We start from the raw sequence: 14,373 nt of genomic DNA on the forward strand, positions 1-14,373 counted from the left end.
ATATGCCCAAGATGATGATGCCATAGAGATACATGAGGAAGAATAGTGTGATTGCCACTACATGATTCATAGATATGAAAACAAGCAAGAGATAAAGACTTCCACTAGAAAAGTAAAGCTTTTTGTCAAAGCTTGGACATGATGTACATCATGCAAAACGAAAGAAACATCACCCATGCCAATAATATCATATAAGTGATCATCTCCTAGTTGTACAACACCTAAAATGGTACGATAGGTTTAAAACCAACTACAATACAGGGTCACATGAAAGGAAGCCTACAGATCAAATAACCAAGACTGAGAGAATGAGGACTTACCATCAGTCAATCATGTGGTAGCAAGTGAAGAAGTAGCCAATATGTAGTCATATGAACTATGCTCCAATTATTAATCTCTTCAATATTAGTAGTGGATGTAGTGATGTGCTAATCATCTAATGATTTGCCATTATCCTACATTTTTCCATTGCCTTTATTATGCTTATCCTAGTGTATCTTATGTCACTGCAGCCACATGTGTCCTTCCTGCTCGTAATAATAGCATGTACGTGAATAATTAGGACGTCATGATTCATTAATCCTACCCACAAGATCTAGAATGAGACCTATCCTACTACATGTCTCTACTATGATGATCATTACTGCCTCTCCCTTCTTAACTATTAATATTTAGGATCCTTTGTAGCTTTTAATCATTTGGATGATGGAGTTACTTGGCATTAACACTATAGTAGCTAGTGGTTTTGCCCATGAGGGTTTTTTCACAAAATGAGAGTATTGAGGAGCACCTTGTGGCTTATAGCCTTTGCAAGTACATTCTCCTTGTTTGGCTTGTATTTAATCTCAAAGTTGTCTCTTGTAAGACAAATCCACATTCATTGTCTTATGTTTAAATTGGATCCATTTGAGACTTTTGTGATTTGTTATCAAGGTGAATTTCTTTCCAAGCAAGTGATGTCTCCACAACTTGGGGGCATGGGTTGTAGCCAATAACTCTATGTTGTGAGTAGTATAGTTTCTTTCGTGTGTCTTCAGCTTCCTTAAGAAATAAGCAATTGGATGTCCCTCTTGCATAAGTACACAACCCACGTGAAAAAGCTTGCATTTGTTGCAATCTCAAACCATTAGTTTAGGTTGCAAAGCTTCAGAATGGGGGTTTTTAGTAAACTTTGCTTGAGTCGTTCAAAACTAGATTGCTCAATCGGGGTCTACACAATATGAGTATTAACAACAAATGTGAAAGGTTAAGTCAAAGATAGTCAAAGTACACGTGCTAGATTTCCTTAACGGTGGATTATTATTATTGGAGTGATACATTGATTATCTTTGGGAATTTTGTATTATTTTTACACTTCATGAATATGAAATTATCATGGTTGTTATATTTTGTGAGAGCTAGGCTCATTACTCCTATGCACATTGCTATAATCTCGCGCAGTTGTATTTATCACACCCACAATTGTTGTTTGGGTTGCACATGTGGAAATGTAATTAGAATAGCATAGGCTAGGTCTGATTAGGTTAAGGAAAAGGCATAAATCAAGGATGGATTGGCATAGAGCCCACAAAGTGTATTGGATGCCCAAAAGAAGGTGCAAACCTAAATTCATAGTTGTAGAAACCCGAAAACACAAAAGGGGTGCAAATCCTAAAATTCAAAAGGGATGCCACCCTAGACAAGCAACCTAACCTTAACTCTAATTTTGGTTTATATAAGTGTGGGAGGTCTCAATTGTATTTACCCTTTTGATGCATCCATGCTGTGAAAGCTCTATCAATGCAACTTATTGAAGCTTTCTATTCAGTTCTTCTATTCTATCATCTTGCTTGCATTTTTGAGAGTAAGAGAGTGTGTGAGTGAGAGGTGTGTTTGAGCGAGGGACTGAGAAAAGGTGAAACTCCAAATCATCTTATTATTATTATTATTCTCTATTAGTTCTCCATTCATTGGCATGCTTGTTGGTGATGGATGTGGAGGAGTGATGACATTGGATTGTGTTTGGGTCATGGAATCGTCTTTAAGCATCTAAGCTTTGAAACTACAAAGGGAGAATATAAGATAGGTATCTTCACTACATGTTGAAGCTAGTCTTGTGTTCTTACTTTCTCAGGGTAGAGATAAAGATGCATGGTTAGTTAGAGCAGAGTGTTGAGAAGACAAAGTGAGAGTTTGTCGTTGAAATGAGTTGCAATTTCTAAAACAATAGAAGCATGTCCAATATCTTGACTATTGTGTGCTTAGTATAACATTTCGGTTTTGTTGATGGTACCTAAGATGGTGCAACCTCTAAGGTTCTCACACTCCTACTGTGTGGTGGAATAGGAGTCTTGTCCACTTGAGTCTGGATGGGATCCATGGTATATTGACCACTTGCACTTGTAGCTTGCATACATTGAAATGCATACGGTTGGCCTAGGAAGGCCAAATTAGAAGGATCTAGTTCGTTGGATTGAGATTGCAATGATTGAATTCAATAGAGTTAGAGAAAACATAAAACTCAAACACAAAAAAAAAAAAAAACTCAAAACATGAAACACAAAAAAACAAAACACAAAATGCAAAACTCAAACTCTGAGTCTTCTTATTGAATATCTTGTGCAGTAACATTGTGGATTGAATATGTATCTCACTGCAGTAACATTGTGGATTGAATATGTATCTCACTAGTCACCTTTGCTTGAAGTAACTCCATTGGAGAAAAGACATTGGAAAAAAAACATGTATGGTGTATGCATGAAACGAAGAACAGAGGTTGCAAACCATCAATATGATGCTTAGACACACAAAATACCAAAACACAAAACTCATATGCATGGTCATTGTCACATTGTCACATTGTCACATTGTCAAATTGACAATTGCTAATGCAAAGCTATGAACCTTGGATATTCTTCAATCCAAAACCCTTATCTTCTCATGAATGCACCTACAAATGACTATTACACTTTCTAAATTAGCAATCATGGTGCTTGTGAGATTGAGTCGCAGTTAGGTTTGCAATTGATTTCATGAGCTCATTCTCATGTTGCATTAGGTTTGTGTGCCACCATCACGATGGAGAGGTGATGATAGAATGTGGTGGGAGTTGTCTTCATTGATTGTTTGGGGGAGGTGAAGTTGACCTAATCAACTTGATGATGGCTAATTTTGTTGCAAATTGGGTGATAGTATAGGCTATTGCCTTGTTTTGTGGTTCATAATAAGAAGCTTAATATTAAAGTGAACCTAGCTAATTTTCAAGAAGAGCAAACACATTCAGCTTGTTGTTGGTGGTTGAACATACTCATAATCTTAGCACAAGCTGTGTATTGTAAGCTTTGTGTTGATTGTAATGATTGGCCTACACAAACTTTGAGTCAAGGCCTACTATGATGTGATCCAACCAACAACTCTGATTCAACACAAACATAAAAACACAAATAAGCTTTGTCTCAAGCCATGTTGCCTACTATTAGCCATTGTTAGCAGTGGTAGTCATCACACTAGGTGCTCTCCTCGAGTGGTGTATCATATTCCTTGGGCTCCTACATTTCTGAGCAAACGGTCTCCTTGGTTGCATTTCTAGCCTAACGATGCCTTCTATCTACTGATAGGGGCATGTGAAAATTTCATTTGGCTATGATAGGGCAAGTGGCTACAACTGTCTTGGGCTCTTACACCAATGGGTAATTGGGCACTTGCACATTGTCCTAGTGTCTCATCGAGTAGAGCTTCAGTGGCACTTTTGAATGATGAGGGGGGTTCTAGCACCTTGGGGGTTCACTTATAAGAAATCATCTATCTAATGTGTGTTCAAAGGATATTAAGAAACACCCTTTCTTTACATGCTATATAAGGCTGTAAAACGACCCCTCTTACTTTACTAAACTTATAGATTTTTCTTAAATGGTAATTAAAAAACCCTTTTTATAAATATAATTCTATATATTTTTCTAAATATAATGCCCTTTCTTTTGAACTCACATGGTATCTTACATGTTCTATAAGGTGGACTCCTTGGGGCTAGCATGCTTATCTCCACTTATATATACACACACTTACATGCCAAATGTACCTCAAGCATATATACTTACTCGCCCACAAACACATACTAACACAGGTACCATGCACAAAACCCCCCCAACACATAGCCTACACACTAAACACCATGTGTACACACACCCACACAAACCAAACACACACAACCACACCCATTCACACACAGATACACTAACATATACACACACCCTCTCACACACTAACCCAAACACACACACAAGCACACAAGAACCCTTTCTCTCACACAGGTGTTAAAATTCACACACCTATTCTTAAAGTATTTGTAAGATGAGGTTATGCTATTAGAGGAACAAACTTGCGTACAATAATATAAATGCAAATGGAATGGTATACTTCCAACACTATCTAAATCAAGTGCAAAACATGAGTACTGCCTATCATTAGCAATCATGAGTCCTTAACAATACAAATGCCAACTTGTGTAGGAATCCCTTGCTATTGGAGCCCATGAATGTTGGAGTGCTAGCTTCTTTGCTTTGTGTTCAAGATTGGTAGTAGCACTTCTAACACTTCCTCCAGCTAGTCATGACTATCTCCATTTCTCTTACAATAAATAATAAAAAATCCACCTAGTTGGTGCTTACTCATATAATTCTAAGCAATTAGACTAGTTGTCCATTTATTTATGGTCATGTATTAAATGCATCTTTGTACCAATATATTAATTGAACTTGCGATGTAAACAAAAATTTCCTCGGAGCTACGTGGTTGTAATGAATGACCTTTTTGTTGCTATTATGTTGTAGGTTTGGATTAGTCATTTATGACCTATAGGCACTACTTTTCCCAACTATTCATCCTTATCTAAATCTCTAATTATGGCTATTTGAGTTGGATAATAAAAAAATCACGTTACTACTACTATGGAGCTGCATTTATGGTTGTATACTAATGCGAAATTATGATGGATAGTTTTGACTAGCATATCAACTTATTCTAGATTCATGTCCTCATCTGAGGCTTGGGACGACGACTGGGACTAACTTTGCCTAACTCTACAGGTCTACCTAATTGTCTAACTTCCCTTTTTCTTACATTATTAGAGTTTCAACGTTTTAAAGCATACATAAAATATCAACCATGTCTGGGCTTCATTATGGCATCCTCTCTTTCTCTCAAAATGATACCCATGCTCCATCTATGGTCATGGTTGGCCACATGGTCATGCTAGCCAAGCTTTATGGATTGATACTAGATCATGAACCAAGAAAATGGGCAGAATAGCACCGACATCATACATGTGGACATGTAGGGTTTAAGAGGGGATACTCCACTCCTAATCATATCCTCACACTTGGAGCCATCATCAAGGAGAGTAGGGCATAGGGGAGGCAAGTACATTGTTGCATAGTGGATTTCCATAAAGCCTTTGCCATAGTGCCATGTGGCAAGCTCATGCAGAGACTATAGGAGCTAGAGGCCCTAATGGAGATGAGATGGGGGGTACTAGCAATGTATGAGTCTATTATAGGATGAGTACGAGCACCAAGAGGGCTATCAAAGGAGATCACCAGCACCATTGAAGAGAAACATGGATGCCTACTCTCATCTACCCTATTTGGTCTTTATATTGATGAGATGTCAGATTACATTGATAGACTTGGAGGGGAGGGAATTGGTATAAGGGGGGCATTGATACCCATATTATTGTATGCAGATAACATAGTCCTCATCTCTAGCACATTGGAGGGATTGCAGCACCACTTAGATGCACTACAGGCCTTCTAAAGGGATCTCACAATGAACCTTGGGAAAACTAAGGTTATGCTATTTAATACTTTCCCCCAACAAATTTGGCAATCAATATCCCATTTCATGTATGGAGAGGAGACAATGGAGGTGGTCGACAAATATGTTTACTAGGGGATTCCATTTTCAAGGCCAAGATTCACTTTGAGGAGGGCAGAAGAGGATAAACTGACACAAGGGTATGCAGCTCTAGGATCGATGAAGAGCCGATGTGCATGCATACACTTTCAAGAGCCTTGAATGAAGCTCTAGCTCTTCAAAACTTTGGTCACACTAGCACTTTTGTATGGGATCCCCATACGAGGATCAAGCCTTTACCACATGAGAGAGCCACACAGGATTAGTTGCTACATAGGGGGGATGAGATTTATGAGGAGTGGGAGTGGATGAAGAGACCCCTGGTATTGATGATTTCATGGATGATTTGGAGTAAGCCCTTTGTACCACCACATGATATTATCATAGTAGAGCTGGGAGCATCGCCCATAGTGGTAGAGGTCCTCTCCTAGATAGTGACTTCTTGCATAGGCTCAAGACCTTGCCAAGACAGAGATACTCATGGCTCTCACTAGAGTCATCTAAACAGCTAGCATCACAGGGGGATACTACTAAGTGTCAGTATGCTCAAACAAGGCATGGCTATGGCTACATGGATTACACATGGATCACCTACCACCACTATAGTATGCTTGGATTTGTCTTACTTGGACCTCAGCGGGTCACTTATATTGCATCAGAAGGATGGACATCACTTAGATACACATAGATAAGACATGGGTGACCACCACCTATACTGAGGATTTGGGGATGAAGATGGCTTTCTATCGAAAGCATCTTTTGCACATATCCCCTAATGGATTTGATATCCACCCGAGATACATGGATGTACACCTATCTTATGGGGTATGATGTGCCATTGGATAACTCCATACATCCTCGCACTAGCTATGGATCAAGAAAAGTATATATGGTATAGACTCCCTCCCTTGAAGGACATGATTTGGTAGCTCTATCAGATCAAAGCCAAAGACAAAGGAGCACTAGTTATGCAAATGTCCATTGTATTATGAGATAAGAGTGCCCTTCCATTGCGATTTGTGTAAAAATCCAAGGTGATGGATTTTCCAAATTAGAGATGTCTTGGCCTCTTCTTACTAGAGCTACATAGTCATAGAGAGCACCTCTTATGGACCTAGGAGTAGAGACATGGAGCCACACACCAAAGTACACTCATAGAGCTCTATAGAGAATCAACTACTCCATCCACTACAAAGCCCTCGTTGGAAATATTGATGGCCCCTCTATAAGGGACCACCCTAGACACAACCATAGAGAGATGCAAAGCACACCCAATCAATTGATGCCCCCATAAGACGCATCTTTTGTAGATATAGAGGTAGCTACACTGTCATTGCGGACCCCACCACTTCAACTTCTCTACATTAGATAGATTCATGATGAGGAATATGTTGAGATGATAGTGCCTCCTATTCCATGTCTTGGGATGAGAATGCCCTTTGAGCAGTTCCACATTGTAGCTAGCTCAGACATCATTTTGTACTCATAAGCTATGCACTGTTTGTTGTTTATTTTTCATTTAGTTAGTCATAGCATTATATGATAGCTATTTTGGGACTTGGGAAAATTCCCTAGCTTTTCAGATGTAACATTTTGGTCTCATAGGCCAATTTGGCCTTTTGTAGATGTTAATATAACTTTCTTTCTTTATTTATTTCTCTCTCTCTATTCCTTTTTTTCATTGCTTCAAGTCTTCAGCTCTACAATTGTGGCAAGAGACCTCAAATTCTCACCATACATTTTGGTCTCATAGGCCAATTTGGCCTTTTCTAGATGTTAATATAACTTTATTTCTTTATTTCTTTCCCTCTCTTTTTTCCTTTTTTTCATTGCTTCAAGTCTTTGGCTCTACAATTGTGGCAAGAGACCTCGAATTCTCACCATACATGACTACATTGAGCACTCATGTGTATGGTTAGGAAGACACCCTTACTCTCTCACTAACATTGCAAAAATGAAACTATTATGCTAGCATGATTTATCTTTCAAACAACACAAACAAGTTATTTGGTATTGGATTAAATATGGTGAAGGGGATGGCGACCATGTTGCTTCATTAACACCTGCAACACAAGATATCTTGCATTAGTTCTCACTAATCCTCTAATCGGTCAATTTTGTAGGTAACAAGAACAACATCTCCATATCTTGTTGATTACAAGGCAAGTAAGGGGGAAGTTGTAGCATTAGTAGAGAAAGGAGATGGACACAATGCGTTTGAAAAAAAATGGTATTTTAGTTGGGGTCTAGCTGCAAGATATGGTAGCCATCTCATAACTATTTTTGAGCAAAGAAAGACTCGCTAGACTTCAATGCATGACCCAATATATGTAGCACCTACATTCTTGAAAGTGCTCATGACTATTCACTATGTCAACATTTCTAAACTTGCCCAAAGATATCCATTGTTTGACAATGTCCTTTTACAAGAAGAGCTACATGTTGTGAATTGATTGGGACAAGGTAGAATGATGCTTGATGTTAGTAGATATATCTTCTGCCTCATCTTGATAAGTATGCTTCTCTTCATTGCAATCTCAGTTTTTATGAATGGTTTATTCCAAGGTTGAGTGACATAGAACCTCATCTTTCCTTTGCTTTTACTACCCCATGGGATGAATCTTTATCAAATGATGTGACCTAGAGTGATATACATAAAACTTCAACTAACAAAGACATAGCAACAAAAACTAGTACACTTGAGACTCTAGACCCTAAGCCTAAAGCTAGTGATATCCCTACTAACTCAATCCACTAGTTAGACCAAGTTGAGCTAACTAAATCACAAAATACCTCAAAGGAAGTTACTTAGATTCAACTATAGATCAGTGTCCTAAAATCTAATCTACTTGTTCATATGAAATCTTTGCTAGTCTGTTGATCTTTGAGCAGCATGTTGCTAATTTGGCTAAAGAAGACAATTCATTTGAAGAAGAATGGCCACTCTAATTTGACTCTATATTCAATACTTATGCCAAGCTATATGGAATGGTTGATTTAGGCCTTGTTGATAATGAGGGGATTCAAGTTGCTTCTAATTGAAATTCCATTTGGGAAGAGAGTGAACACCTCTTCTGAAAAAGCCTCTTGGTTCATGCTAAATATGCTAAGACCCTTCTTTAGAAGCAATTGTAGTCATGTTAACTTATCCCTTCTTATGCTTCTATGACTAAAATCAAAGACTAGTAGTACTTGGTCAACTTGAGTAGATTTGCCATTTCTTAAGCTCATTTTTACAGAACTAGTTTTCTCATCAACTTGAACTAGCTTGCAATGGAAGTCATTTCATGACAACAAGTAAGTAGCGATGTGTAACACCCTCAAAAGACCAAGACAGCAAAGCCAAAAAATCAGAAATGGAAAATAGTCCCAAGGTGAGAGGAAAATAGAGGAGAAAGGCACACTCAGAAAAAATCTGAAGATATGAAGTGCAGGAAAAAGTTTCGAATGTAAAAGGAAGCACATGATAATAAGCACACCATAATATGCTAGCAAGAAAAGCGTCGTGCGCATTGCAATTCATTTTCTAAAAGAGTACTGAGTTCTCTCCCATGTAATTCATTTTGTCAAAAGGTTGTATCCACCGGGGATCAAAGGTAGAAGGAAGTAGAGATAGGAGATGGAAGAGAAGATAAAGAATACACAAGAGGTAAACACAATAATGACAAAGCACAATGAATCAAATCAATATGTATTGACAGAACCTGAAATCCTTTGTTTGGCGCTACTCAGAAGCACTCTCCAGGCATTAGATCTCCTGGAGCTTCTTTGTAGAACAAAAATGTGGATTAAAAAAATATCTCCTTCTCTGCTACTTGGAACCCAAATCTGATGGCTTCGTTGGCTTCGGAAGGGGGGTAAATAGTAGGACACCTGCTCACAAATCTCCCAGATCACTCCTTCTTCTAATTCAAAGTCCAGTTTTCAACTTATCAATAGCAATTGCGAGTGCGTGATTTTGTCAATCTATTTTTTAAATGAAAAATCCCATAATTGATTGAAAAAGCAACTTGATTTTTACATGCCATCCTAATCTAGAAGCTTTTCTAACTTTTTTAGATTTTTACAACAAATAATATAAAAAATAGGGTAAAATTATCCAAAAATCTAGTATTTTTGAACCATTCATGCCACTCACACTAGTACTAATGACTCAGATCACATTGACTCTCTTGATCAATAAGAAAGTCGGATGATGATGCACTCCAAAGTTTTTCACACTGTGTCCGCGCAGTGGCATGACAACATGGGTTGAGGCTTACACTAATAGAAAAGAGAAAAAAAGAGAGTAGAGGAATGGACAGATTGACCAAAAAGGGGATGGCTGTCCAAGGAGGGGATAAGGGTATGTATAAAAGTCAAGAAATGAATAAAGAAGCTCATTCTTGTGTGTGGCCAAGTTGGCTCTCTTCTTGCTTCTTGCTCTTGCTTCCTTCTTGTGCATGAAAGAGGGAGAGAGTATGTGTGACGGAGTGAGGAACCATGGAGAAGCTCTTCATCTCCTCTCTTCATCTTCATCTTCATCTCTTTTCCCTTCTTGTGTGCATGGTTGTGGAGGTTGAAGCTCAAAGCTTGGGGATGGACCTTGCTTGAGGACACATCTTGAACCGTGGAGCCATCGATAGATTCGTGGAAGGAGGTACTTGATCGGATTCAAGGTAAGTTTACTACATTGGTATATGGAAGAGTGTGCATGGCTATGTGAGAGGTAGCCATAGCTCTTGACTTGAAATGCTTGAAGCAATAAGCAGTCCATGGGTCTTGATGGTTTGCTCACGAGGGTGATGACATTTTGGTTCCATTGCCGCGACCAACGGATTCAAGCTTGAGTGCTTACGTGCTCCAAATCAAGTGATGAAGTAAGAGTCCATCTTTGAAAAACAACACGTGGTTTTAGGTAGGAAGCAAGGGAGTCAGAGATATCTTTTGTAGGTTAGTTTAGGTTTAGGAAGCTTTCTGTGCATTGGTTAGAGTAGAAGGTGTATTTTGATTAGATTTGAGACATTAAGGTTTGGGAAATAAGAAAAAAGAAGAAAAGGATAACTCTTTAGATAACCAGGAAACAAGGAAACAGGGAAAGAAAGAAAATAGTTTTTTTAGGCCCAAGAAGGAAAACAGAGTGTGACGAGATGAGAGCATATATCTGGAGCCCGATGTAATGAGCAATAAGACCCCAAGAGGCATAAAAGAGCAATTTTTTTGTGGAAAATGAAATGGTTGTAGATCGATGAGTTGGATTTTTCCAAGATAGATTTCGGCGCCAAGAATCCAATGCAAGTCTCCGTTCATTGAATTAAGTCCGTTTGACCCTCCATTTAATCTCGCCGCAAGATTTTGGGTTTTAGAGAGGCTATAGGATTCAAGAGCCGAAAAAAGTGTAACGGAGGCTAGATTGATAGATTTCAATGCTTCAAAGCTAGTTGTCTAGTCAGATCATGATTTCGATGCTGTTTGTACCTTCAACATAGACAAAACCACTTGCCGAGCATTGTGAACATTTAGCTATGAACTAGATATTTTGAAGGTGATGTGTAAAGCTTGGTTAAAAGAGGGCTTCAAGCCTAAATTTGAAATGACATGGGGGGCATAGTTTTTCAGTGCATGCATTTTTTGCATTAAAAAATGATTGTATAAAAATCAAAGGGCAATACGGGGGTTGAGACCTCTCTATTCCACACTTCAGAATGCTCCAATTTGATCAAGAAATGATACAGTAAATGAAAACTTCAAAATATAGTCTTTCTCTCTCCTCTCTCCTCTTGATGCACATTTCTATGGTTTGATCTATGAGAAGGGGGTGGGATGATTTGAGAGATTTTGATTGGGAGATGATGCTGAGACATGATGGAGTATAGATCGATGTTTGGAGGAGCGTTAGCGGCCGTTAGCGATTGTCAATGGCCTTCCAAATGCGAGATACGTGTGAGATAAAGCATGGTTTTATGAGTAAGTGATGAAAATTATTGCTATTGATGGTCAATGATTTGTTTTATGAGAAATATTAAGGAAATCAACAAGAATCAGTTGTCTATTGATTTTTCCATAAATACGCAAAGCCTGTAAAATTGCAATTTTAGGGTAAATCATGGATTTTGGGGGTTTTGATGTGTCAATGAAGTTCTCATAGGATGAAATGAGGATGAAAATAATTCTTAGAAAGTCCAATCAAGTCACATCAAAAAAGGAAAAAATATGAGTATTTATTGATAAATACATAGAAAAAATAGAGAAAACTAAAGAAAATAAAATTTTCATGTTTAACAAATAGAAAAAAAATTATATGTCCATAGATATATGGTAGGGTTGAAACATGAGGTTCAACCTTATTTTAGCCCTATCATTATGTTAAAGTGAGTATTTAGCTCTCTTTATGAATAAAAATACATCGAAACACTTTCTAAACCTATCACTAAATGCACAACCCTAAATGATAGGGGGAAGACGAGTAATAATTGTTGATTACATGCTGATGATTTTTTTTAATGCACTTTGCATATAGAATACATGTGTTTTGAGAATTAAAGGATTCAATAGTACGAGCATGCTAGTGTGTTGACTAACCCTATGCAATGCAACAATTATGCTTAGAATGAAGGCATGAAAAGAAATGGTTTTGCACTGTCACAATACTATTTTAAATGAATAAAAATGGTTGAGCACTATGAATCATTCAAAGTTGCATTGCATTCAACACATGATATCATCCTAGATGCATAGCAATTGTCTTCATAAACATTGACCCACACCAAGGGTGAGGTATCCCACAAGCAGTAGGGCTAGTGATCAATTTCTTTGGGGAGTGTGTAGTGAGGATAATATTCTATATCCTAGAATGATTGATTAAAAGATGGGACTATGTATTGTACATGCTTTATATGCTCGCGGCGCATCTCGTGGCCAATCCTTAAGGTGTAGGAGAGTTGTAGAGAGGGGCCATGACAATTGGCCAAGGGGTGCTCTATGTGTCTATTTTACGTGGTATATTACACCAATATGTGTAGGGGCTCCCTATGAGAAGTTTGGGAAGGGTTATCCATTAGACTAGAATCCATACAAATGCAAATATCTAAACTAGAAGTTAGATTAGTGTATCTCTTGTTGACACTCTTGGCCAGTACAAGGTTGTAGGGTGTTTTGGTTGAGCATAGAGGCCCAATTAGATCCTTAGAACCAATGTTGTCCCAAAAGGTGATGCATTTGCTAGGAACCGCTAATAAGTGGTAGTGTCCAAATCTTGGTCGATAGGGACTAGTTTATTAGTGCATGCCAAAAGGGAGTGAAGTAGATCTAAAAGCCCATCAAGCTAAGCTTCAAAAGCAAGAAAGAGTTGAACAGGCTAGATGGCAGGCCGAAATTATTATGAGATATTCTCCTTAGCAGAGTAGTCTGATATCCCTATAAGGGAGGGGTCCTAGCAACCCTAGTTCCATGAATAGTCTATTAGGAGGAGAAGGAAGTTTTGATACTTCTCCTCTCCCAGTCGGTCAGCCCACTTTGGGTGGGGTCATGGTTCCCATAGTTAAGGAACTTTAGTGAATCCATATGTAATGGTGCAACCCATCGCAATCCAAGCATGAACGTCGAACTACTAGCCTTAGGATTTTCTCTATCCATTTCTAATGGGTTAGCAAAGGAAGATGCGAAACTTCATCTTAATGAGTTCTATAAGTTAATTTTCAACTCTTGAATCCAAGATGAAGGACACTTGATGATGTTCTTTAATATGACTCTAAAAGGATGAGCTATACTATGGTATCACAGCCTAGAGGCTAGAACCATAACTATGATTGATCTATTTTTTGTGACCTTTCAAAGAGAGTTTGCCCCTAAAAGGGGAGGTCAGTATTGGCTATGTGTTCTTAATGTAACACATTAAGAACCTCACAAGAATGTTTGAGGATATGCCAAGAAACTGAAGGAAGTATTTTGTAAGTTGTAGACTTGTATTCCCATTCCAACTGCTTCTTAACTTCAATACTTTTTGCATGGGTTGGACTTTAACATCTAGGTGCAATTGAGCAATGTTGCTCTTGTTGACATTGATATGCGAGTAGAGGAGGTAGAGTCGAGATTACAATCGGCCTATACCTCTAGGGCACCAAGTCTAGGTGGTGTGTGAGGTGTCCACTAGTCTCAATCCACGGCACACCTTTTAGTAGTCCATCAATAGGTTTTTCGAAAATGATGCCGCCCGATGCTCCCTTGGAATATCACGGGGTTTGTCACTTAGGCCCTACTGAGTCTACTTCACAACGGGAGAGTTCCGGCCGAACCCATTAGGATCGGCTTGAAGTTTTGGGTTCCTAAAATCGGACGGGTCTCCTAGCAGCTAGCTAGCATTAGTAATTTCGAGTCTCACTTTTAGAGGATTACTCGATCTGAAGCGGACTTGCCATTGTACTTGGTTCAAAGAGAATGGGAGATGGAGGGGAGTGCGGTACGTCAACCCTCTTGCCCATAAGGCAAAATCCCATTTCGGCCCCC

The sequence above is a fragment of the Lygodium microphyllum genome, chromosome 2, assembly GCF_053477565.2.
Source record: "Lygodium microphyllum isolate KBCC chromosome 2, Lygodium_microphyllum_v1.1.10, whole genome shotgun sequence".
Classification (NCBI taxonomy): Eukaryota; Viridiplantae; Streptophyta; class Polypodiopsida; order Schizaeales; family Lygodiaceae; genus Lygodium; species Lygodium microphyllum.